The 24,429-nt window shown below is 43.2% G+C and overlaps 1 long non-coding RNA gene across 1 annotated transcript in view; it reads left to right on the top strand.

Annotated features, from left to right (window-relative positions):
- LOC142301112 (uncharacterized) overlaps positions 1–15,383 on the top strand; it is a 56,796-nt gene extending 41,413 nt beyond the window's left edge. The window contains exon 3 of the long non-coding RNA XR_012752692.1: positions 15,272–15,383. This is a non-coding gene — a long non-coding RNA (uncharacterized LOC142301112). The remainder of the gene's footprint in view (positions 1–15,271) is intronic.
- Positions 15,384–24,429: the final 9,046 nt, after the last annotated feature.

Genomic DNA, 24,429 nt, shown 5'->3' with positions numbered 1-24,429 from the left:
ACACATCCCTCTCATTGCGCCCCCTTACCAGCATCCTCCCCTTCATTCTCAATGTTGCCGATATTATTACTTTGATGTGGAAGTGTAAGTGATAATATCATTATCAGAGAGAGGAAAATGATGAGAATTTAATGTACTGTATGTAGCTAATTCCTAATCATCCAGTATCCCTTTAAATATCCCTTTAAGCATAGCTCTAAAGTAGAAAATAAGCGGAATGTTCTTCTACTTTATGTTCCACTGATTAATAAGTAATCACTAGGTAAAGAGACGGCATTTACAGAAGCCGATTACCATGGTCCCTCTGACATTAGGGCAATATAGTCTTGGGTAAAACATTGGACTATAACTTCACTCGAATCATCTCATCTGTAGCTGCACTTAATTATCACATGTAACCGCCTGATTGATAAGAATTGGTTGTTATCGTGTTATAATATTATTGCCATTGCGTTGATTTTCCTATGTCGTTCCTACATGTACATCCTACTGTAATGTTACTGTAATAATGAATCTCTGCATAATGCAGTTAGTTCTTTCTAGTTTTGCTCAGAGCTCATGTATCTAATATAAATATTTCTTTACTCCATTAACCCCTTCACCCCCGGGCGATTTTCCCTTTTTTAGAGTTGTTTTTTGCTCCCCTTCTTCCGAGAGCCATAACTTTTTTATTTTTCCTCACTATTGTCATATGAGAGCTTATTTTTTTTGCGGGATGAGTTGAACTTTTAAATGATACCATGAGTTTAACATATAGTGTACTAGAAAATGGCAACAAATTCCAAGTGCGAAAAATTGCAATAAAAGCAAAATTGTTTTTGGGATATTTTATTCACCATGTTCACTCTATGGCAAAACTGATGTGTCAGTGTGATGTCTCAGGTCGGTACAAGTTTGTAGACACCAAACATGTAAAGAATTTCTCCAAAGGGTTAAAAAAATTCAGAAGCTTGTCCCAAAAAAGTGGCACACTTTTTATGTCATTTTCTGTATAGTATTCTCATTTTTCGTAACATGTGGCTCAGTGACTGCTTATTTTTTGTGTCTTGAGCTTATGTTTTTAATGGTAGCATTTTTAATCTTTTTGCGCAAAATTTGCGGCAATCAAAAAACATAATTTTGGCAGTTGGATTGTTTTTGCTGCTACGCCATTTATCAATCTGGTTACTTGATTTTATATTTTGATCGGGCATTTCTGAACTCGGCGATACCAAATGTATGTCTATTTTTTATTTTATTAATCCTTTAATTTTCAAAGGGGGCAAAACGGGGGATTTGAACTTTAGGCTTTTTAATTTTTAAATTTTTTTTTTAAAACTTTTTTTTCTTTTTACTTTTTTATTTTACTAGTCCGCCTAGGGGACTATAAAGGACTACAAGGACTAGTAAAGGATCAGCAGTCTGATCACTTGTTCATTTCTGTTGATCACAGCTACACAGCTTAGATCATTAGAAATGCTCGTCTACTGTTACAGAGAGCGCTCTGCTGGCTGTTACAGGAAGTGAGTCATGATAGTGACAGTATTATTATTATTATTATTGTTTATTTATAGAGCACCATTGATTCCATGGTGCTGTACATGAGGGGGTTACATACAGAATACATATACAAGTTACAATAGACAGACTAGCACAGAGGGAAGAGGACCCTGCCCTTGCGGGCTTACATTCTAAAGGATTTTGGGGAGGAGACAGTAGGTGGGGTGTAGGTTGGGCGGCAGCTCCGCACGGTCATCACATGACCCTGTGCTACCATGACAACCATCGGCTCCAAGTGATTACGCCATGGGGCTTCCGATGGCAGCGGGTAAGTGCTCATTATCTGCTGCGGGTATTTAAATTGTGCTGTCACATTTTGACAGTGCGACTTAAGGGGTTAACAGTCACAGCTGGATCATGGATCTACCTGCGCCTGTAAGACATATATGTCAGCTGTTCAAATCAGCAGACTTGTGAAGGTCTCACCGCCAGCTCACCGCAGCAGCCGTCGGTGATTACCCCTTGATGATTTAGGGGTGCTTCACACACAGCGAGCTCGCTGCTGAGTCACTGTTTTTGTGATGCAGCAGTGACCTCATTAGCGATCTCGCTGTGTGTGACACTGAGCAGCGATCTGGCCCCTGCTGCGAGATCGCTGCTCGTTACACACAGCCCTGGTTCGTTTTTTTATTGTTGCTCTCCCGCTGTGACGCACAGATCGCTGTGTGTTACAGCGAGAGAGCGACGAAATGAAGCGAGCAGAGAGCAGGAGCCGGCATCTGACAGCCTGTGGTAAGCTGTAACCAAGATAAACATCGGGTAACCAAGGTGGTTACCCGATATTTAGCTTCGTTACCAGTAGAGATGAGCGAACTGGTCCCGGTTTGGCTCGAGGTCGGTTCGCCGAACGGAGGTCCCGTTCGAGTTCGGTTCGTCGAACGTTCGACGAACCGAACTCTAACCAATAGGCTATAATGGGAGGCAATCACAAACACATAAAAATGCATGATAAATGTACACAAACAGTTAATAAACATTGCCATAACACTTACCGGTCCCCGCGATCCCTTCTGCACTCTGTCTCCTGCCGCTATTCCATCCGATGATCGCTGAATCCTCCCGGCGACCGGCACTGCCAGCAGAGATGCAGGACCTATCGTGACGTCAAAATAGCCATGTGACCAGTCACGTGGCTATTATCTCATTGGCTACAGATTGGTCACATGACTATGACGCGTCATGTAGGACCTGCGAGTGCATCTCTCCGGTACACGGTGCACATATGTGTATCGCCGTGTACCGGCGACATGCTCTAGCACACGGTCGACTCCCCGTTCTGTTAGGGACCGGCTGACACAGCCGGTCATTAACGGAGATCACCGTTGCTATAGCAACGCAGTTAGCGGTGACGTCACCGCTAACCACGGCTCCGAGAGCACCGTTGCTATGGTAACGCGTCTGTCAGCGTTACCGCTGTTACCGCTGACAGCCAGCACTGATCACTCACGGAGTGAAGGCTGCACGCTGCTTCCCGATTGTAGTGAGGATTGTAGTGAGGATGAGGTTCCCCAGCCCATGATGGGCTGGTGCACCTCATCCTCACTACAATCGTCACTACTACTACACTAGAAAGAAAGAAGACAGAAGAGCAGGATCGTGGAGGGCTGACAGGGGGTAATAAAGATGGAGTCTCTAATGTGTCTGTGTATTTATTTCTATTAAAGTATTTTTTCTCTGTGTGGTGTTTTTTTTTAACCCTTTATTGGAGATTCTTAATGGCCGGGTCAAACGTGCCTGACATTAAGAATCTCTGGCTTAATACTGGCTAGTAAAACAAAGCCAGTATTAACTCATGATTACCCAACAAGCCACCCGGCTCCAGGGCTGTTGGAAGAGTTGGATACAGCGCCAGATGATGGCGCTTCTATGAGAGCGCCATTTTCTGGGACGGCTGCGGACTGAAATCCGCAGCAGAGGCGCCCAGAAACCTCGGGCTAACCTGTGCTGCGGATTCCAATCCCCAGCTGCCTAGTTGTACCCGGCTGGACACAAAAATGGGACGAAGCCCACGTCATTTGTTTTTTAATTATTTCATGAAATAAGTGAAATAATTAAAAAAAAAAACGGGCTTCCCTATATTTTTGGTTCCCAGCCAGGTACAAATAGGCAACTGGGGGTTGGAGGCAGCCCGTGGCTGCCTGCTGTACCTGGCTAGCATACAAAAATATGGCGAAGCCCACGTCATTTTTTTGGTGGGCAAAAAAATTCTGCATACAGTCCTGGATGGAGTATGCTGAGCCTTGTAGTTCTGCAGCTGCTGTCTGCTCTTCTCCATACAGACAGACAGCAGCTGCAGAACTACAAGGCTCAGCATACTCCATCCAGGACTGTATGCAGAAGTTTTTTGCCCCCTGAAAAAATTATGTGGGCTTCGCCATATTTTTGTATGCTAGCCAGGTACAGCAGGCAGGTACGGCTGCCCCCAACCCCCAGTTGCCTATTTGTACCCGGCTGGGAACCAAAAATAAAGGGAAGCCCTTTTTTTATTATTTCATGAATTTCATGAAATAATTAGAAAAGAAATGACGTAGGCTTCGCCCCATTTTTGTGTCCAGCCAGGTACAACTAGGCAGCTGGAGATTGGAATCCGCAGCACAGGTTGGCCTGAGCTTTCTGGGCCCCACTGCTGCGAATTGCAGTCTGCAGCCGCCTCAGAAAATGGCATTTTCATAGAAGCGCCATCTTCTGGCGCTGTATCCAACTCTTCCAGCACCTGCCTGCTATACCTGGCTAGCATACAAAAATATGGCGAAGCTCACGTCCTTTTTTTGTAGTTTTTTGGCAAAAAAAATAAAAAATGCTCCCCTGGATTTTCCATTGCCAGTGAAGGTAACACCAAGCAGGGGGGGTTAGCAGCCAGTAGCTGCTTGGATTACCCTTAGCTAGCAATACAAAAAATGCAGCGGGAGCCCATATATATTTTTTTTAATTATTTATTTAAATAACTAAAAATAAAATGGGCTTCCCTGTATTTTGATTGCTGGACATCACAGTGCTGTAAAAATAAATCTTTAAAAAAATGACGTAGCGCTCCGCGGTATTTTTGATTCTCAGCGCAGATAAAGCAGACAGCTATGGATTGCCACCCCCATCTGCCTGCCGTTACCTTGGTTGGCAATCAAAATACAGGGAAGCCCATTAATTTTTTTCTATTTAAAAAATAGTTAAAAAAAAAAATGACGTTGGGTCCCCCCATTTTTGATAGCCAGCTAGGGTAAAGCAGACGGCTGTAGCCTGAAAACCACAGCTGGCAGCTTTACCGTGGTTGGGGATCCAATGTGGAGGTCCCCTCAGGCTCTTTTTTATAATTATTTTATAAATATTAATAATTACACAATAAAAGTAGGGTCCCCCCAAATTGGATCACCAGCCAAGGTAAAGCGGACAGCTGTGGTCTGGTATTCTCAGGGTGGGAAGGTCCATAGTTATTGGGCCTTCACAGCCTAAAAATAGCAGGCCGCAGGCACCCCAGACGTGGCGCATCCACTAGATGCGCCAATCCTGGCGCTTCACCCCAGCTCATCCCGTGCCCTGGTGCAGTGGCAAACGGGGTAATAAATCGGGTTGATACTAGCTGTAAAGTAACCTGAGATCAAGCCCAGCAGTTTGTGATGTCATGGCTTCTATTAGATACCCAACATCATAAACTGTCAGTACTAACAAAAAAAAAAAAAAATCGACAAAAGAAATTTATTTGAAAAAACAGTCCCCAAAACATTTCCTCTTTCACCAATTTATTGTAAGAAAAAAAATAAAGGGGTCCCACGACGACTCTGGACCGTCTAGAATATGGGGGGGAGACACTCAGGGAACGTATCCCCCATTTTCTAGGAGTGCGGACCCTTCATGTGAGGAGTGTGGGTGCAATGAATCTGCACTCACTATTCTCGGGTCCACAGCAGCAGAGTCCATGTCGTAATAGTTGCTACCAAAGCTGCAATGCCCTGCTCATGAGGTAAGGGCATGCCTAATCAGGAGAACTACTGTAGAGGAAGCTCTGCTCACTGGTATATAGGTGCTCAGAGGTAATAATAGATAAAATTAGTGAGTAACCTCGGCATTCTAAATCTCCCAGACTAAGTCAGTAAGTCACAACGGATAGTAATGCAAAATCACTCTTTATTGGTCCGTATTAAGAAAAAAAAATTTTCATAAGCATATATGTTTTTGTCCAAAACAAGTTACAAATGACGTTTCGGCCAGAGCCTTCGTCAGATTGGACTTATCTGCATGTAATCATGAAAAATGACAATAATCAGTATCACATAAGAGTGAGAGAACAATAACATAAACTCGAACAATGTAGAGGTACAATTGGGATGCAGCAAAAAAATTGCAACACAGCAAGAAATGAAACACATGATACAAATGTCATAATACAGTACAAGGACAATATAGTAATGACAAATATGGGGTCAGAGTAGGCTTAGACAGCTCTGGTACGAAAGAGATGTCAATCATAAAGTAACATGTGCAGTAGGTGTAGAGCTACAGTATGCATGGCAGAGCTAATGGGTAGACCGACCATAGAAAAAGAACGGAGAAAAAGTGGAGAAAAAGTGGAGAAAAAAGTGGAGAAAAAAGTGGAGGAAAAGTGGAGGAAAAGTGGAGGAAAAGTGGAGGAAAAGTGGAGGACCCTTTGGTGCCTTTCATGTGGCACTAAGGGGTGCTTAGCTTTGTATTTAGCCAAAAAAATGAAAAAAAAATGACGTAGGGTTCCCCCTAGTTTTGTAGCCAGCTAGGGTAAAGCAGACGGCTGCAGCCTGCAGATCACAGCTGGCAACCTCACCTTGGCTGGTAATCCAAAACTGAGGGCACCCCACGCTGTTATTTTAAATTAAATAAATAATTAAAAAAAAAAACACGTAGGGGTCCCCCAAAATTGGATCACCAGCCAAGGTAAAGCAGACAGCTGGGGCCTGATATTCTCAGACTAGGGAGGTTCATGGTTATTGGACTCTCCCCAGCCTAAAAATAGCAGGCCGCAGCCGCCCCAGAAGTGGCGCATCCATTAGATGCGCCAATCCTGGTGCTTCGCCCCAGCTCATCCCGCGCCCTGGTGCGGTGGCAAACGGGGTAATATATGGGGTTAATACCAGATGTGTAATGTCACCTGGCATCAAGCCCTGGGGTTGGTGAGGTCAGGCGTCTATCCGATACCCGACATCACCAACCCAGTCAGTAATAAAAAAAATAGACGACAAACACATTTTTATTTGAAAAAACACTCCCCAAAACATTCCCTCTTTAACCAATTTATTAGAATGAAAAACAAATCCAGGTCTGGTGTAATCCAAGGGGTTGCCATGACGATCCACACTGTCCCAGTCAATGAAGAGCAGGATGTTCCCCATTGGCTGGGAGAGCAGTGCAGTGACCTGAGCTAACATCAATGGGTCAGCCCAGGTCACTGCAGGGCATGACAAGTGCTGCTGTCAGCGAGGTACATTACCTGCGCTGATCTCCAGCACACTGACAGCCCCTGTCACTGAGTTCAATGACCGGCGCCTTCACACCAAGGATCGCGAGAGGCCCGTGACGTCACCGCTAGTCAGTCTCGGGTCGGAAGCGAGAGAAGGTGATGTGACAAGCGGCGGCCATGGAGGACAGTGACAGCGCTGAGGTCGGGATGGCGGGACTTCATCACCGCAGGTAAGCCGAGCGGGACCATGTGTGCAGAGTGTGTGTGTGTGTGTGTGTGTGTGTGTGTGTGTGTGTGTATGTATGTGTGTGTGTACAATACATGCCGCGGGCAGGAGGGGGCGGAGTGAGCTGAGCGGGGAAGTGTGGGCTTCCTGCACGTAACTAGGATAAACATCGGGTTACTAACCAAAGCGCTTTGCTTGGATACCCGATGGTTATTTTGGTTACCAGCTTCTGGCAGGCTGCCAGCGATGGCTCCTGCACACTGTAGCTGTAAAAAGCCCTGCTTTTTGCTGCTAGAACCGTTCTCGAACGTATCTAGAACTATCGAGCTTTTGCAAAAAGCTCGAGTTCTAGTTCAATCTCGAACAGCCCCCAAAATCACTCGAGCCTAGAATTGGAGAACCTCGAACCTAGAACCGCGCTCAACTCTAGTTACCAGCCTCCGCCGCTCTCACGCTGCCAATGCCGACTCCCAGCTCTCTGCACATGTAGCTGCAGTACACATTGTGTAATTAAGCCGATGTGTACTGTAGCTAGGAGAGCAGGGAGCCAGCACTAAGCAGTGTGCGCGGCTCCCTGCTCTCTGCACATGTGGCGACGTTATGATCGCTGCTGCATCGCTGTGTTTGACAGCTAAGCAGCGATCATAACAGCGACTTACTAGGTCGCTGTTACGGCACAGAAAATGGTGACGTAACAGCGACGTCGTTATCACTGTCGCTATGTGTGAACCCAGCCTTAGGACGTACCAGTACGGCCTGCGGTCATTAAGGGTTTAAATGAAGTGGTTACGTAATCCTTGGGAGACTGAAAAGTTATTCCTTATCAGACTTGGGTTGTGACACTCTGTCTTTAACTGGCTGGGTTGTCTCTTCCATGTAGAACAGTCCACATGGGCATTTTATACTGTAAATCACAAACGAGAATCGCATGTAAAAAAACTATTGATGGGGAAACCACGGTCACTATGCGGCTTTAGGACTCTGTCACCTGTTTAGTACATTACTGCATTGTGGGCAGTCCAAACAAGGGAAAGTACCCCTCCTAGGAGTAAGTAAGTGAGTTTGTACCATTTTAATGGAGGCTGTGACCATGTCCGCCCTAAAAAATGTATTTCCCAGTTTTGGGGCCTGCCGGAAGCAGGGTGAAAATGGTGTTCCGAATTCTGGAATATTAGGGTTATCCTTGCTAAGAATATGCCAGTAATAAAAAGAAACTGTCTGGGACACCAATACGTGTGAACTAGGGGCTAGTTTAAAAAAACACATAACTATAATAAAGTGAAAAAGCTGCACACTAAACACTATGTTATAGGAATTATAGGAAAAGCATTACTGCTATAAGAATATAAGAACAATGAAAAATACTGTTGACTAACTGGAAAAATGGAAAACATGAAAAATGGAAATTGCATAACTGCTGAGAATATTTGATTTTATAATAGTTATGTGTGTTTTTTAAGCTAGCACCTAGTTCACACATATTGGTGTTCCTGACAGTCTTTTCTTATTAGTGTTCAGTTATTTCTGTCTTAGATCCCCGCCCGACTGCCATATTCTATTCACCACCATATATAGCTAGGGGCCTATCTGCCCAGACCTGCAGATTTTAATCACACATAGAGAGGAATTTATGGTTAGGTTCCCAGATAAGAGATTACCTTGTCGTGGTGCCCGGGCACAATTGCATTGATTAATAATTTTGCTAAATATCTATTTTATTTCAAATATTCTCAGCAGTTATTCAATTTCCATTTTTTATGTTTTCCATTTTTCCAGTTAGTCAAAAGTATTTTTCATTGTTCTTATATTCTTATAGCAGTAATGCTTTTCCTATAATTCCTTATAACATAGCGTTTAGTGTGCAGCTTTTTCACTTTATTATAAGAATATGCCAGTGACCCCTAATGACTTTATGAATCTTATAGCTATAGGGATGAACATTCAAAATGGAATAGAGAAGGGCTTAACGCCGCGCATCAGCCAAATGAAAATGAAGAAATGTTGATGGTAAATAACTTTCTTTTTATTCCATAGGTCTACGCGTTTCGAGGTGAAAACCTGTTCCTCAGGATCAGTACATCAACAAAACCAAGGTTTTTGTTGATGTTCTGGTCCTGAGGAAGAGGTTTTAACCTCGAGACGCGTAGACCTATGGAATAAAAAGAAAGTTATTTCTCATCAACATTTCTACATCTTTATTTGGCTGATGTGCGGCGTTAACCCCTTCTCTACTCCAGTTTCAATGTTCATCCACGTGGGGCTGCAGCAGACGCCAGTATCTCATGCGTACTAGTGGTTGTGACTTTCACAACTGAATTAGTGAGAGTATATGAGTGAGTGTATATTTCCTATATACTACACTTTCCATCTGGTATTACACTATTAGCGCTGCTTATTTTTAGATTTGCATAGATATAGGGATGGAATATGTGAACGAAAGCAAGGCGATCTCCATTGTCCGTCTTAGTGCATGAACCCACGATATCCAAGTTGTTTCTCAAGACTTCCGTGGGATATCCTCTAACCTGAATTTAAACGCCATCTGTTTCCGTCTTTTGTGTTTTAATTTCTGGCTGACTAACAATCCTATCTATCCTCAGGAATTGTGATCTGGGAATTGAATATTTAGTGGTTGTGGGTTGACAAACTGTAAAGAAGCAAATTATTCTTGTCTGTGGGTTTCACAAACAGATCCGTATGGATCTTGCCCTCAGAATCTTTTGAAACTGTGGTGTTTAGGAAATCCATTTTATAGAGATCAAAATGTAGAACAAATTGCAGTTCGGACCACGCCCCATTCAGATGTTGATAAAAGTCCATCTTTGAATCTAATGGGCCCCCTCATATGCAAAAAATGTCCTCAATAAATCATTTCCAATAGAGGCAATGTTTCTGATAACTGCACTGGGTATAAATGAACTCTTCCTCAAAGGATGACATACAGTTATTAGCGTATGGGGCGCCCATCGCGGTCCCTTGTATTTGCATATAAAATGTGTCCTGAAACAGAAAGAAACAATTATTGTTTATTTGGTCCATAGTATGCATCTGATGAATGTCCAAGGGACCAAAACTTTATTATTTAATATCACACAGATATCTTGCCTGTAAATAAACTTTCACAGAATCCAATTTTAAGTGCCATATTAATATTTTACATTGCATAAACAAGGTTGGACCCTATCTAGGCACAAATTTATATGACCAAGAGTGCCACATTACCATTATATATATTATACACCCCACATCAGATGTACTGGTAAATATGTTCCTCATCCTGGTAAATGTTTCCCATCCTGGTAAATATGCCTTCATTCTGGTATATATGTCCCCATTGTGGTATATATGTCCCCATCCTGGGCCACATTCTGGTATATACCCACCCTGGTATATATGTCCCCATCTTAGACCCCATCTTAGCATATATCCCCTTCCTGGTATATATATTCCCTCCTGGTATATACGTCCCCATCCTGGTATATATATGTCCCCATTCTGGGCCTCATCCTGATATATATGTCCCTATTCTGGTATATATGTCCCCTCCCGGGTACATTCTGGTATATATCTCTCCATCTTGGTATATATGTCCCTACCCTGGTATATATGTCCCCATCCTAGTACATATTTCCCCTTCCTGATATATATGTCCCAATCCTGGGCTCCATCTTCGTGTATATATATCTATATATATATATATATATATATATATATATATATATATATATATATATATATATATATATATATATATATATATATATATATATATATATATATATATATATATATAATCACCTTCCTAGTAAATATGTTCCCAGCCTGAGCCCCTCTTGGTATATATGTCCCTATTCTGGTAAATATGTCCTCTTCCTGGTATATATGTCTCCAATCTGTCTCTAATGCAAGAAAAAAAAGACATTGTAGTCACCTTCCCTCTGCTCCCACGTCTCGTGGCGTCCTCCTCTGTAGCCAGCATGCAGTGGGTGGCAGCTCACATCAGTGTTTGTGCTATTGTGCTATATAATAATATTTTTTATTTATATAGCGCCAACATATTCCGCAGTGCTTTAGATATCAATGCCATGCTCCCTCAGTCACGGGAAAGTCGACTTCAGCGGTTTGGCTGGCAGCATGTGTTGCAGTGCAGGGACACTACGGGTGTCTGTGTCGCGATGCATTTCAGCTGGATGTGCGCTGGAGAGTGACCATCCAGCTGAAGTAGGTACTGGAGTGGGCGGGCCCCACACTACACCCATGGTCGCGATGCTTGTGACCGCAATAGTTCCATCCTTGATGGAAAGTCATATATATAAATTCCGTGTAAGTTATGAAATTTTTTGCCAGTGGTGCAAATATGGAAAAAAGCTTTTTTATGTTTAACTGCTGATCAGTTGAATTATTTCTCTACGTTATTAGAATATTTTTTCTTGTCTTATATGTATGTAATATAATGTATTTTATATGAAAAAAACTTTTTTTTTTTTTTAATAGTTGGGGACATTTTTATATAGCACGGGTGAAATAAGTATTGAACACATCACAGATGTTTTTAAAGTGAACCTGTCAGTTTAAATCTAGGTGCATATTGTTAATCCCTGCCTAAAGGTACCGTCACACTAAACAACTTACCAGCGATCCCAACAACGATACAACCTGATAGGGATCACTGGTAAGTTGCTAGGAGGTCGCTGGTGAGATGTCACACAGTCAGACCTAAGCGACGCTTCAGCGATCCCACCAGCAACCTGACCTGGCAGGGATCGCTGGAGCGTCGCTACACGGGTTGCTGGTGAGCTGTCATACAGGCAGATCTCACCAGCAAGTGACCAGCCCCCAGCCAGCAGCGACGTGGAAGCGATGCTGCGCTTGGTAACTAAAGTAAATATCGGGTAACCAACCCGATATTTACCTTGGTTACCAGCGCACGCCGCCTAGTGCTGGCTCCCTGCACTCCTAGCCACAGTACACATCGGGTTAATTACGGCAGGGATTAGCAATATGCACCCAGAACTGACCGCGATTCTGGCTGCATACTGGACCTGACAGGTTCACTTTAAGTAAATGTATTTCTAAAGATGCTATTAACATGAATTTCCACCAAATGTTGGTAATAACTCATCCAATCTACACAGGTAATGAATTGAAACCATAGATGTCCATAAATTTAGTCATGTGTAATAGTGAGAGATGGGCAAAAATATTGAACACACTTTCTGAAATATATTTAATACCTTTAACAAAAGCCGTTAATGACGATGAAGCTTCAAGATGCCTCCTGTATGGAGAAACGAGTTGCCTGCATTGCTCAGGTGTGATTTTGGCCAATTCTTCCATATAAGCACGCTATATTCTGCATTCGTTGCGGCCATTCTAGCAGCTTTATTTTCTTCCTCTGAAACCAGTTGTGAGTCTCCTTGGCTGTGTGTTTGGGCAGAGGTGTATCTAGGCTTTCCAGCGCCCGGGGAAAGTATTCATTTTGGCACCCCCCACCAAGCAGTTTGGGTGGTCGTCGTGTGACCAATCACTCATATGTGATTTGCACACTTACAGTCACGTGATGACGAACTTCTCCTAATAATTCTTTCAGTGTTCAATGAGAAACGTAGGAAGAAAAGCTAATTGTCACATGCAAGTATGAAAATCACATATGAGTGGAGTGGCCATGTGGTGAATGCTGGAACCAGAGAGCAGAGCTCAATTGTGGCAGTGGGTATATTACACGCTGTCAGAGCTGAGAATATTACACTGCTTAATTTTGTACAGTAATTAAAGGGGTTGTCCAGATTAGAGATGAAAGTCTGCAGTGACTATTCGTGACTTCAGGCTTCTTAATTATTTAAATGCATATTCTGCACACTTTTAGGAGTCTCCGGTGCCAGTGACGTGAGTGGACAATCATGTAAGCACAAGTATGCGATTTGTATACTTCTGGACACATTCTGATTTGATGTGTCCAGCCTCAGTCAATTCATTTTCACTGAGCATGACTGTTTAGCACATGACCACATCTATGTAAATCGCATACTTGTAGCTTCAAGCTTCATAACCTCCCACTCTCACAGCCGGCACCAAAGAATCCTGACAGCGTGCAGTGTGCGCATTGTGAGAATTCCGAAGTCTGCAGTCACATAGAGTGACACATGGAGTGACTGCAGGCTCATCACAAACTTGGACAATCCCTTTAATGCTCCTAACAACATAAATAAAAACATAGTAACCCTTAACTTGTCAGACGCACAAGACTTAATTAAAGGGATTGTCCACTACTTTAACATTAATGGCCTTTTCTTAGGATACGTCACCAATGTCTGATTGGTCGGGGTCCGGCCCCTGGCACCCCCACCAAACCTGTTCTAGGTGCCGTGCTGGTGGTGGCAAGTGGCCGGAAGTGCTCAGTTCTGGATCTGCTCCATCTTCTGATAGTGGCAGCAGGTTACTATTAAAATCAATGACACAGATGTGCAGTACCCGGCCGCAGACACCATCAGAGGATGGTGCATATCCAAAAATAACAATTTCCAGCCACCTGCACCAAGAGCAGCTGATCAGTGGGGGCCACATTAAACTCACATCAGAAGCAATGCGCAAGTGGAACCGAGGCCTAATGATGGCACATTGTCAGTATCACAAATAAACATTTATATTCAGGTACCCTATAGATGTTGTCTCTGAGTCGTTTCTTTCTATTCCTCATCTTGTCCTGACGTCATGATTATTTTTCATATTCACATCCCGTCTCTGCAGATTTCCATCTTCTCCGGTCTTCTGCAGCACATCCCAACATGATGCACCTAAAAATAGCAGAATGATTATAATATTTCTATTTAAAAATATCTGCTCTACGCAGTGCCCCAGAATAAATAATGACCCCTCACTGTGTTCTTTGCACATAATATGACCCCACACTGTCCCTCTTGTGGTACATGCCCTCTACACTGCCTCTCCTTTCCATTCTGAGCCTACTCTTCACACTGTCCTTTACACTGTGTCCACTTATACTACCCAGTCTTTATACTGTGCTCTCTCATCACACACCCATCCTCACTATGGCATCACACTGTCTTCTCATTCTGCCCCCTCTCCATACCGCCCCCTCTACTACCCAGTCTCTATTCTGTGCCCCCTCACATTTTTCTCACCCCTTACTTTATCCTCACTACCTCCTGTTTGTCCATATACTTTTCCCCATCCTGCCCACTGGCTCCTCATTGCATGTCATTCTTTATTCTGTGTTCTCAAAATTTCTTTCTCGTTTGCTCCCTATACTATGTCCGTATACATTCCCCCAATCGCTCCACCTTCTATGTCTGTATACATTCCCCCCTCACCCTATACTATGTCTGTATACATTACGTCTCACTCTCTCTCCCCATACATCACTCCTCACCCTCACTCCGTATACTATGTCTGTATACATCACCCCTCATCCTGATACTATGTCTGTATTCATTACCCGTCACCCTTACTCCCTATACTATGTCTGTATACATCACCATCGCCTCTCTCTTCCCATACATCACCCCTCAGCCTCTCTCTCCCCATACATCACCCCTCAGCCTCTCTCTTCCCATACATCACCCCTCAGCCTCTCTCTTCCCATACATCACCCCTCAGCCTCTCTTCCCATACATCACCCCTCAGCCTCTCAAACCCATACATCCTCTCATCCTCTCCTCATACATCACCCCTCACCCTCTCTCCCCCCATACATCACCTCTCATCCTCTCTCCTCATACATCCCCCCCTCACCCTCTCTCTCCCCATACATCACCTCTCAGCTTCTCTCCCCATTCATCACCCTTCATCCTCTCTCTCCCCATACATCACACCTCATTGTCTCTCCCCATACACCACCTCTCATCCTCTCTCCTCATACATCACCCTCCACCCTCTATCTCCCCATACATCAACCCTCACCCTCTCTCCCCATCCATACATCACCCCTCACCCTTTGTCCCCCCATACATCACCTCTCATCCTCTCTCCTCATGCATCACCCCTCATCCTCTCTCTCCCCACAGCCACGCTGTCACCACATCAGAAGTTATTAATAATTTATGTCTTTATTCTTTCATGCAAAGGTCAACGCGTTTCAGTAGTCACAGCTCCCTTCATTAGGACAACAAGCAAGAAAAACAAATGAAATGCTCTCACCAGGACGGGTCAAGCTATATACATGCTCCAGTGACGTCACAGGATTGCTCACCTTTCAGGTCTTGGCAGGATCCTCCACAATTAATTAAAAACAAAGTACAGGATCACAAAGGAATCTTCAATTTACCATGAACTTTCGGATGGTGGTGTCTTACCGCTTCCGGTGGTGTCTTACCGCTGTGCTGGAGCTGCAGGCTCTCCTCCGCATTGGCTCTGCTCAGTTCTGTCCTGGCTCTGCTCCGTGCTGGCTCTGCTATGTTCTGGGCTGGCTCTGCTTTGCCCCATGCTGGCTCTGCCCCATGCTGGCTCTAATCTGCCCCATGGTGGTTCTGCTTTCTGCAGGGTCTGCCCCGTGCTAGCTCTGTTCTTTGAGGGGGCGGTGAGGTACGGGTTATTCTGAACAGGTCGGCTGTGAGGGCTTCAAACAAATGGCGCCCAGAGGCAGCGCGTGCGCAGAAGGAGCTATTGAGCCAAGAGCTCCATCTGCACACTCGCAGACTCTGGGCGCCATTATTTGAAGTCCTTACCATTGACATTGTCAGAATGGCTTGTACCTCGCCGGCCGCCGCCGACCACAGCAGCTGCGCCGGCCGCCGCGCACCGACCACAGCAGGTGCCCCGGCCGCCGCCGACAACCACATCAGATGCCCCGGCCGCCACCGCTGACTACAACAGGTGCCCCGGCCGCCGCTGCCGACCACAGCAGGTGCCCCAGCCGCTGACACTGCAGACCACAGCAGGTGCCAACCTCAGTAGCTTCGCCGGCCACCGACGACGACCACAGCAGCTTCACCGGCAACCACACAGAGCCCCTGCATCCTGTGACCCCTCTCAATCACCACCTGGTAAGCTACATTCGGATTTTAAGACTCACCCCTCATTTTCCTCTTACTTATTCAAAACATTTTGTGAAAAAAAATGATTTTTAGAAGCATGGAACGAAAAAATAAATAAATAAAAATGTGACAATTGACATGGTGCATAAAAACATGTGTTAAAGGTAAAATTCAATAAAACCATGTTCAGTGAAAAAGCAGTCTGTGTAGTGCATTATTTAGACAGCATACTAATTTAGGGGTAAAAAGGAATTATTTTTCAAATAATATGAATTAAAAATAGTGTATTTAAATTAGAAAAATTATATAAATATGATTTGAAAGAACAGATAATACATTTATCTGACAAAAAGGGAAAAAAAACAATGAAACAAATGTTTGCTGTATTACCGGGATTTAGTATAAATAAAAATCAAATGAAAAAGAAGCGAGTGCATTCACTCTGGTACTCGCTTCTTTTCATTGATTTTTTATCGCTAGCGTGCGTACCCGCCCCCGTCAGTTGTGCGTCACGGGCAAATCGCTGCCCGTGGCGCACAACATCGCTAACACCCGTCACACATACTTACCTGCCTAGCGACGTCGCTGTGGTCGGCAAACCGCCTCCTTTCTAAGGGGGCGGTTCGTGCGGCGTCACTAAGCGGCCACCGAATAGAAGCGGAGGGACGGAGATAAGCGGCTGTAACATCCTGCCCACCTCCTTTCTTCCTCATTGGCGGCGGCCACAGGTACAATGTTGTTCCTCGTTCCTGCGGTGTCACACGTAGCGATGTGTGCTGCCTCAGGAACGATGAACAACATTGTACCTGCAGCAGCAACGATATTTGAGATCAGAACGACCTGTCAACGATCAATGACATAGTGAGTATTTTTGATCGTTAATGGTCGTTCCTGCGTTTCATACGCAACAACGTTGCTAATGAGGCCGGATGTGCGTCAAAAATTCCGGGACCCCAACAACATCTTGTTAGCGATGTCGTTGCGTGTAAAGTGGCCTTTAGTCCTGGTAATACACAAAATACATTTTTTTCATTGTTTGGCATTTGCATCTTCATCATCCTGGTAGATGGCAGCAGATTTTTATCAGGAATGTCTCAGTACTAATGATAGGTGAGCAGTACAATGTTCAAATGCTTTTTACTAGAGTCGAGCAGGTCAGACGCTCAGACGGGCTCAACTCGAGTAACAAGTACAATGGAACTCAATCATTGGGGAGTTTGGCTCTCCACCCACATACAGCCAGCCATATACAGAACATTTCTGGTGGGAGCATTTTTTTTTTTTTTACACACTACATCTGAAAACGTTGTTTTTACCCACAGTGAGAGCCATTTAGAGGCTGCAGGTGGCTCTCATTGCGGTGCCGGCTCCCATCATTCAGTGAAGCGAGCCTGTGCTTTGTGTTCAGTGTTTCATGAATGACACATCCGATCACCCGTGATATTTGGCCGAGCACCGAGCGTACCCGAGCACCCCGATGCTTTATCGAGTACTGAGCAGTGCTGAGCACGTTGGCCTATCATTGCTCAGTACTAATGACAGGCGAGAAGCACAATACTCAGTGCTCTGTACTCATAATGATGAGTGAACACTATGATTCTCGAGTGCTCGTTCTGGGCAGAACATGTAAACTCCTTGCAGATCTTGTCATTGGTGGGATTTGAACAACAGTGCTAACCTTTGAGCCACCGTACAGTGCTTACCACTGAGCTACCATACTGTGCTAACCATTGAGCCACCGTGCTACCAATCAAATACTTTTTCAAAGCACTGTAGATGGCATAGTGGCCATTGAACCCCACACAGCCCTGGTGCGACAGCCCCATATCTGATCATCCATCAATACGTTACCAGCCACCACTATACCACAGTGCACACAAGGAGACACATGACAAAGTAGTAAGATTACAGGATTATATCTCAGTTTATTATCCCACCTGTTACTTTAGATATAATACAGTGTGAAGATTACATGAGAAGCAAAAAACATAATCAACAAAATGATAGAAACTCAATAATCAGCATGAAACACAACTACAATCCTTGTCCTATAAGAAAGAAATTACATTATACCCCTTAATGACGGAGCCAATATTTATAAATCTGACCAGTGTCACTTTATGATGTAATAATTCCTGAACGCTTCAACGAATCCCATTGATCCTGAGACTGTTTTTCGTGGCACTTTGTACGTTATGTTATGGTAAATCTTGATCAATATGTTTTGCGTTTATTTCTGAAAATATCCGAATTTTGGCCAAATTGTGTAAATGTCGCAATTTTCAAACTTTCAATTTTTATATCCTCAATCCAGTTCGTCACGCTGCACAAAATCATATATATAACATTTCCCACACGTCTGCTTTACATCTGCATCATTTTTGAAACGTCATTTTATTTTGTTGGGATGTTAGAACTGTTAAATGTTTAGCAGGAATTTGTAAATTTTTCAAGAAATTTACAAAACTTGTTTCTTTAGGGACCTATTCAGATTAAATGGACTTTGAGGGGTCTATATAGTGATGCCATTTTAAAATCGCGCCCCTCAAATACTTCAAAACTACTGTCAGGAATTTATTTAACCCTTCAGATGCATCTCTTGCCCCTGATGAAGCCGATATGAATGGGGTTGTACCCCATTCTGCCGCATACATTTTTTCCTGACCACCTCACTACGGTATTTTTTTCAGATTCAGAAAGAATAAAAACCAGCAATTCAGTTATTGTTTTTATTTTCATTTTTTGCTCTGTTCACCGTGTGGTAAAAGTAATAAGACCGATTTATTCTCCAGGTCAGTACGATAAAATCGCTGCCATATTTATATCACTTTTTTATGCTTTGCTATTTTTACACACGAAAAACAATATTTTCCAAAAATTAATTTGTTTTTGCATCGCTATATTCTGAGAGCTGTAATTTTTTTATTCTTTTGGGGAATGAGCTATATTAGGCTTTTTTGCCATATTCATTTATACCATTTTGTTTAAATCACTTTTTATTCCATTTTTTATGTCAGTATGATGAAAATGCGTGATGATGTTGTTGTCTTTTTTACAGTGTGGCCTGTATGGAATAAATAACCTGACAGTTTTATAATTTGAGTTGTTCCAGACTCGGTAATACCAATTGTGTGGGGGTTTTTTTTTTTTTTTTTTAAACATCTTTTTATTAAATTTTAACCGAATTTCTTTTACAATCTGCTCTTATACAAAGAGCATTCCATTGATGACATTATAATCAAAACAGTCCCGCCCACCCCTCCCCCCGCTCTGCGTGCGACCAGAAGCAACTTAAAATGGTAACTTATGTAATTGGTATGTGTCCATTGAGCAGTTCAAGAAGGTACCAAGAGGTCTGTCCAAACTGAGATTTAAGTCTATCCTTAAGCACTGTAGCCAAGTTAGGTATAAATAAAGACCATGTTTCAAAGAAACGCTTAGTCAACTTCTCCTTATTCGACAGTGCATCCAGCCAGTCCATTTTGAATATGAACATTAGTTTTGTTTGGATAAACGCTAGAGAGGGTGCTTCAGGATTTACCCAGAGATGTAGGATACTTTTCCTAGTGGCCGAGGCCCAAATAGTTAACATTGCCCTGGTACCTCTCGGAAGACTTTGTTGAGCCTCCTCCAACATGTTAAAAATCACCCACTGTGGTGTCAGAGCAAACTGAATATTGTATGTGTTTTGTAAGACTGAGTGAACGCTTCTCCATACTCCCTGTATCTGAACACAGTCCCATAAGTGGTGAAACAGGTCAGTGTCTCTTATGCCACATTTAGAACAAGAGTATAAGGCATTTGTGTCCATTTTTGATTGAATTTTTGGAGTAATATATGCTCTATGTAGAATCATCAAGGCCATATCTGTGTGGCTACTGGACGACAGAAATTTACGTTGCAACAGCGTGGCTTGTAAAAAAATCCTTTACCTCGAACTCTGGCATGTCTACCTTCCATTTTGCTGGACCTGTTGTTTTCCCCTCCCATGTCCAAACTGTACGAAACATTGAATAAACCTGACTAGTCGAGGATGCCTGGCTTCTTGCCCTCCTAAGAAAGTTATCCACACTTCCTCCAAGATCTCCCTTTGGCTTGTCAACAAGATATTTTTGTGCCAAGCTACGCGCCTGAAGAAAAAGAAAAGGCTGACCCACAAAAGCTGGAAATCGGTGTGCCGCCTTCTCGTAAGAAAGCAACGACCAATCAGGCTCCATTAGATATGCAGCATAAACACAACCCTGCATTGACAATGTTTCATAAATCCTCGGAGGGCGACCCTGGAGGAATCTCGGATTTCCAATAAAGGGTTGAAATGGGGAACTTGAAGTGTTAGTTTTACCAAGTTTCCTCACCTTCCTCCACGTTTGTATAGTATGCCATAGTGTTGGATGATCCCTAACCTCACTCGGTAGTTCCTCGTTCCCTAAATGCAGCAATGCTGTTAACGAGACTTGTGAACATAGCTGTTGTTCCAATTGTACATTGGCAAAGTGAGATACTTCTCGCACCCAGTCCACCACATATCTAAAATTTGCTGCTAGATTATATCTGCCCAGATCTGGAAGATTTATGCCCCCTGCCCCTTTTGGTAATTGAAGCTTGATTAAGCTGATCCTAGTACGCCCCTTGTGCCCCCAAATGAATTTTCCAAAGGATGAATTTAGTAGCTTAATATCTGATTTGCGTAGAAGCAACGGGAGAGTCTGAAATAAGAACATTATTTTGGGGAATGCTACCATTTAAATTAGGTGACATCGGCCCGAAAAGGATATTTTCAGATGTTTCCAAGATTGGAGTAGATGTATTAATGAATTTATAAGAGGCTTATAATTAATTTGATATAGTAACAAGGGGTTTGCTGGGAGCTGAATCCCCAAATATTTAATGGACCTGGTACACCACTGGAAGGGAAATAAGTTATCAATTTTACCTGATTTGTACATTGCCAATGCCTCAGTTTTTTTGTAATTTACCCTGAAGCCTGAGGCCTTTCCAAAATTATTCAATGTGTTCATTATCTCTGGAATCGCTTGAGAGGGATTGGCAATAAACAATAAAATATCATCGGCAAAAGCCAAAAGTTTAATTGTTGTTCTACCGACTCTCATGCCCTGAAATATTGCTAAATTATGTAGGGTCCTCAACATTGGGTCCAGAGCCAAATTAAACAATAAAGGTGACAAGGGACACCCCTGCCTCGTTCCCCTCTGTACCTCAAATGGCTCAGAGAATGTATTATTTATAGATAGTCTGGATTTGGGTTCTGTGTATATCATCTTGACTGCTTTGCAAAACCAGGATCCCACCTGGCGACATGCCAAAAATTATGTAAATAGGCCCAAGAGACCCTGGCAAAGGCCTTGTCCGCATCAAGGCTAACCACTATATGTTTGGTACATCTATGCTTCCTGCTATAAGAGATAGCCCTAATAGCCGTCCTGATGTTATAGGTGATGGATTTCCCGTGCACAAATCCCGTTTGGAAGGGCAGAATAAGATCTGGAATCACTTGTTGTAATCTACCAGCTAGTATTTTAGTAAAGATTTTAAAATCAGAGTTGAGTAATGAGATGGGTCTGTATCCCTCCACCTGTAGTGAGTCTTTTCCTGGCTTAGGTAATACTATAATGTTTGCCTCATTGAACCTGTCGGGAATTATTCTATCTGTGACTATCTTATTATACACTGCACATAGATGAGGACCGATAGAGGCTCCCAAGATCTTATAATATTCGTTACTAAATCTGTCGGGCCCTGGGCTTTTGGCTAGTTTGAGTGCCAATAGTTTTTACTATTTCTGAAATATTTATAGGGGCGTTTAGTACTACTCTTTGTTCCTCTTTCAAGATGGGCGCTACGGTACCATGGATAAAATCAGCTTCCCCATCAACCTCCCTCGGTTCCGCCTCATACAGCGAGCCAAAGAATGCCCTGAACTCCTCCACTATTTCCTCATCTTTTGTTACCATGGTACCATCTTTCTTTTTAATTTTGTGGATTCTAGTGGTGGTTATAAAGGGTTTGGTTAAAGAAGCTAGTAATTTCCCAGGTTTGTTGCCCCATTTAAAGTATTTATGTTTCTGGTAGTCCAGGTTACTAAGTGCCATCTCATGGCCCAAGGTGTCCGCCGCCTCCTTGGCCTCCAAGAAATGTTGTTTTGTCGTATCCGTGTTGTTATTTTTAAAATCTTTATATGCCTGCGTGAGAAGTTTTTGTGCTGATATAGTTTGTTCCAGGAGCTTTTTTCTCTTATGGCTGACATATGATATTATCTGACCTCTTACTACTGCCTTGGAGGCAGCCCAATACAAACCAGCGTCCCCACTATGCTCGTGATTATCATTCTCATAAAAGCTCCAGTAGTTTTGTAAAGAAGCTTTGAAATCCTCAGATTGATATAAATATGAAGGAAACCTCCACCTTCTTTCCCATAGTATTGTGGTAGATAATAAATTAAAAGTAACCGGTGCATGATCCGAAATACAGATGTCTAGGATGTTGGAGGAAAGTAAATGTGGCATCAGTGCTGGGCTTAGTAGCCAATAGTCAATCCGTGTATGTAAGTCATGGACATGTGAATAAAATGTATAGTCTTTATCTATTGGGTGCTGCATGCGCCATGTGTCTATTAGTCCCAATTGATTGACGAGATATTGCAAACCACTATGGAGCGCCAATAGAGGTGATGGCTGGGGACTTGACCTGTCTAAATTTCCATCATGAGCCTCATTGAAATCTCCGCCTACAATTAAATTAGTCATATCCCAACCTGTGATACTTTCGATCAATCTGGCTCTGAACTGTGGATCAGGAATATTTGGTGCATATATGTTTGCTAAGTTGTAGATAGTGCCCTCTATCTTCACTTTCACCAATAATAATCTCCCCATAGGGTCCTCTGAAACCTACAGAACTTCATGACTAATATGCTTATTGATCAATATAGCTACCCCTCTTTGTTTTCTCGTAAATGACGCTTCTGCGCATACAGCATATTTTCTGCTGTGAAGAAATGGGTGATTGCCCTTCATCCAGTGTGTTTCCTGTAAGAAGACAATATGGCAATTTAAACGATGTAGATAATTTAAAACTTTTTTCCTCTTAATAGGAGAGTTTAACCCGTTAACATTCCAGGAGCACCAATACAGCGATTTAATCGTGGACACATTTGTGCTCTCTGTGTTAGTCATTTATCCTATTCCAGAAGGAGGAATTAATTGTAAAATTATAAACAACCTATTTGGGTTCCCTTGTCCATCCCAGCGAGTAAACGCGACAACCCATATGAGAGCTAAACTAAAGGTACGCACGCAGAGCCCCCTAACCCCTTCCTATCTAAACAAAAACCTTAATCTAATGGCAATGTCACCTGCCTCTCTGGCAATCCTGACACTGAAAAAAAAAAAAGGAAAAACAGAATGAACATCAGAACTGTAGCACAGTGACGTCTCCGATTTAAGTGTCTGTGTTGACTGCTGGCAAAGCTCCATTGTCCTGAAGAAGGTAATTTAAAGCCAACTTAGGATCTTCAAAAGTCCAATTCTTTCCCCCTGTAGTGTAGCGTAGAACAGCAGGATACTGTAGACTGAAGCGAATATTTTTTTCCGCCAATAGTTTGCATACTGGATTGAAGGCTTTGCGTCTTGTTGTCAAGGCTGCTGAGTAATCTTGGAACAAAAGCAGTTTAGAGTTATTGTAGGTAAGTCAGCGATTTTTTCTAAATGCTGTCAGCAATCTGATCTTGTCTTGGAAGTCCAGGACCTTAAAAATTACTTGTCTGGGTCTGACCTCTCCATCATTTTGAGGTGGGCCCACTCTGTGGGCCCTTTCAATAGCAATTGGGCCCCGACTTTAGATCCAATTTCAAAGCTCCTGGTAGCCATTCTGAAGTGAGTTTCAGTAGATCAGCTTGCCGAACCGATTCAGGGACGCCCACCAACCTTAAATTATTGCGTCTGGACCTGTTCTCAAGATCATCTACCTTGTCCAGCAATACAGCAATGTCCTTATTCCTGCTCTCCAGCATCTCTGAAATTTCCTTTACAGAATCCTCCATGTCAGAGACCCTCTGCTCCACATCTGTTAGCCTTGAACCCTGGGCATTAACTTGGGTGACTATAACGTCTAATGAAGACTGGAAGGCTGCCAGCCGCCCATCAATCACCGGCATCAAAAGATCCGTGATGGCCTTAGCAGTGACCTGGGGTGCGTCTGTAGTTGCCTCAGGGGAAGCCCCTGGTGATGGG

The sequence above is a fragment of the Anomaloglossus baeobatrachus genome, chromosome 4, assembly GCF_048569485.1.
Source record: "Anomaloglossus baeobatrachus isolate aAnoBae1 chromosome 4, aAnoBae1.hap1, whole genome shotgun sequence".
In the NCBI taxonomy this organism is placed as follows: domain Eukaryota; kingdom Metazoa; phylum Chordata; class Amphibia; order Anura; family Aromobatidae; genus Anomaloglossus; species Anomaloglossus baeobatrachus.
Note: the sequence above shows the minus strand (reverse complement) of the source record. Positions and strands in the feature narration are given on the sequence as shown.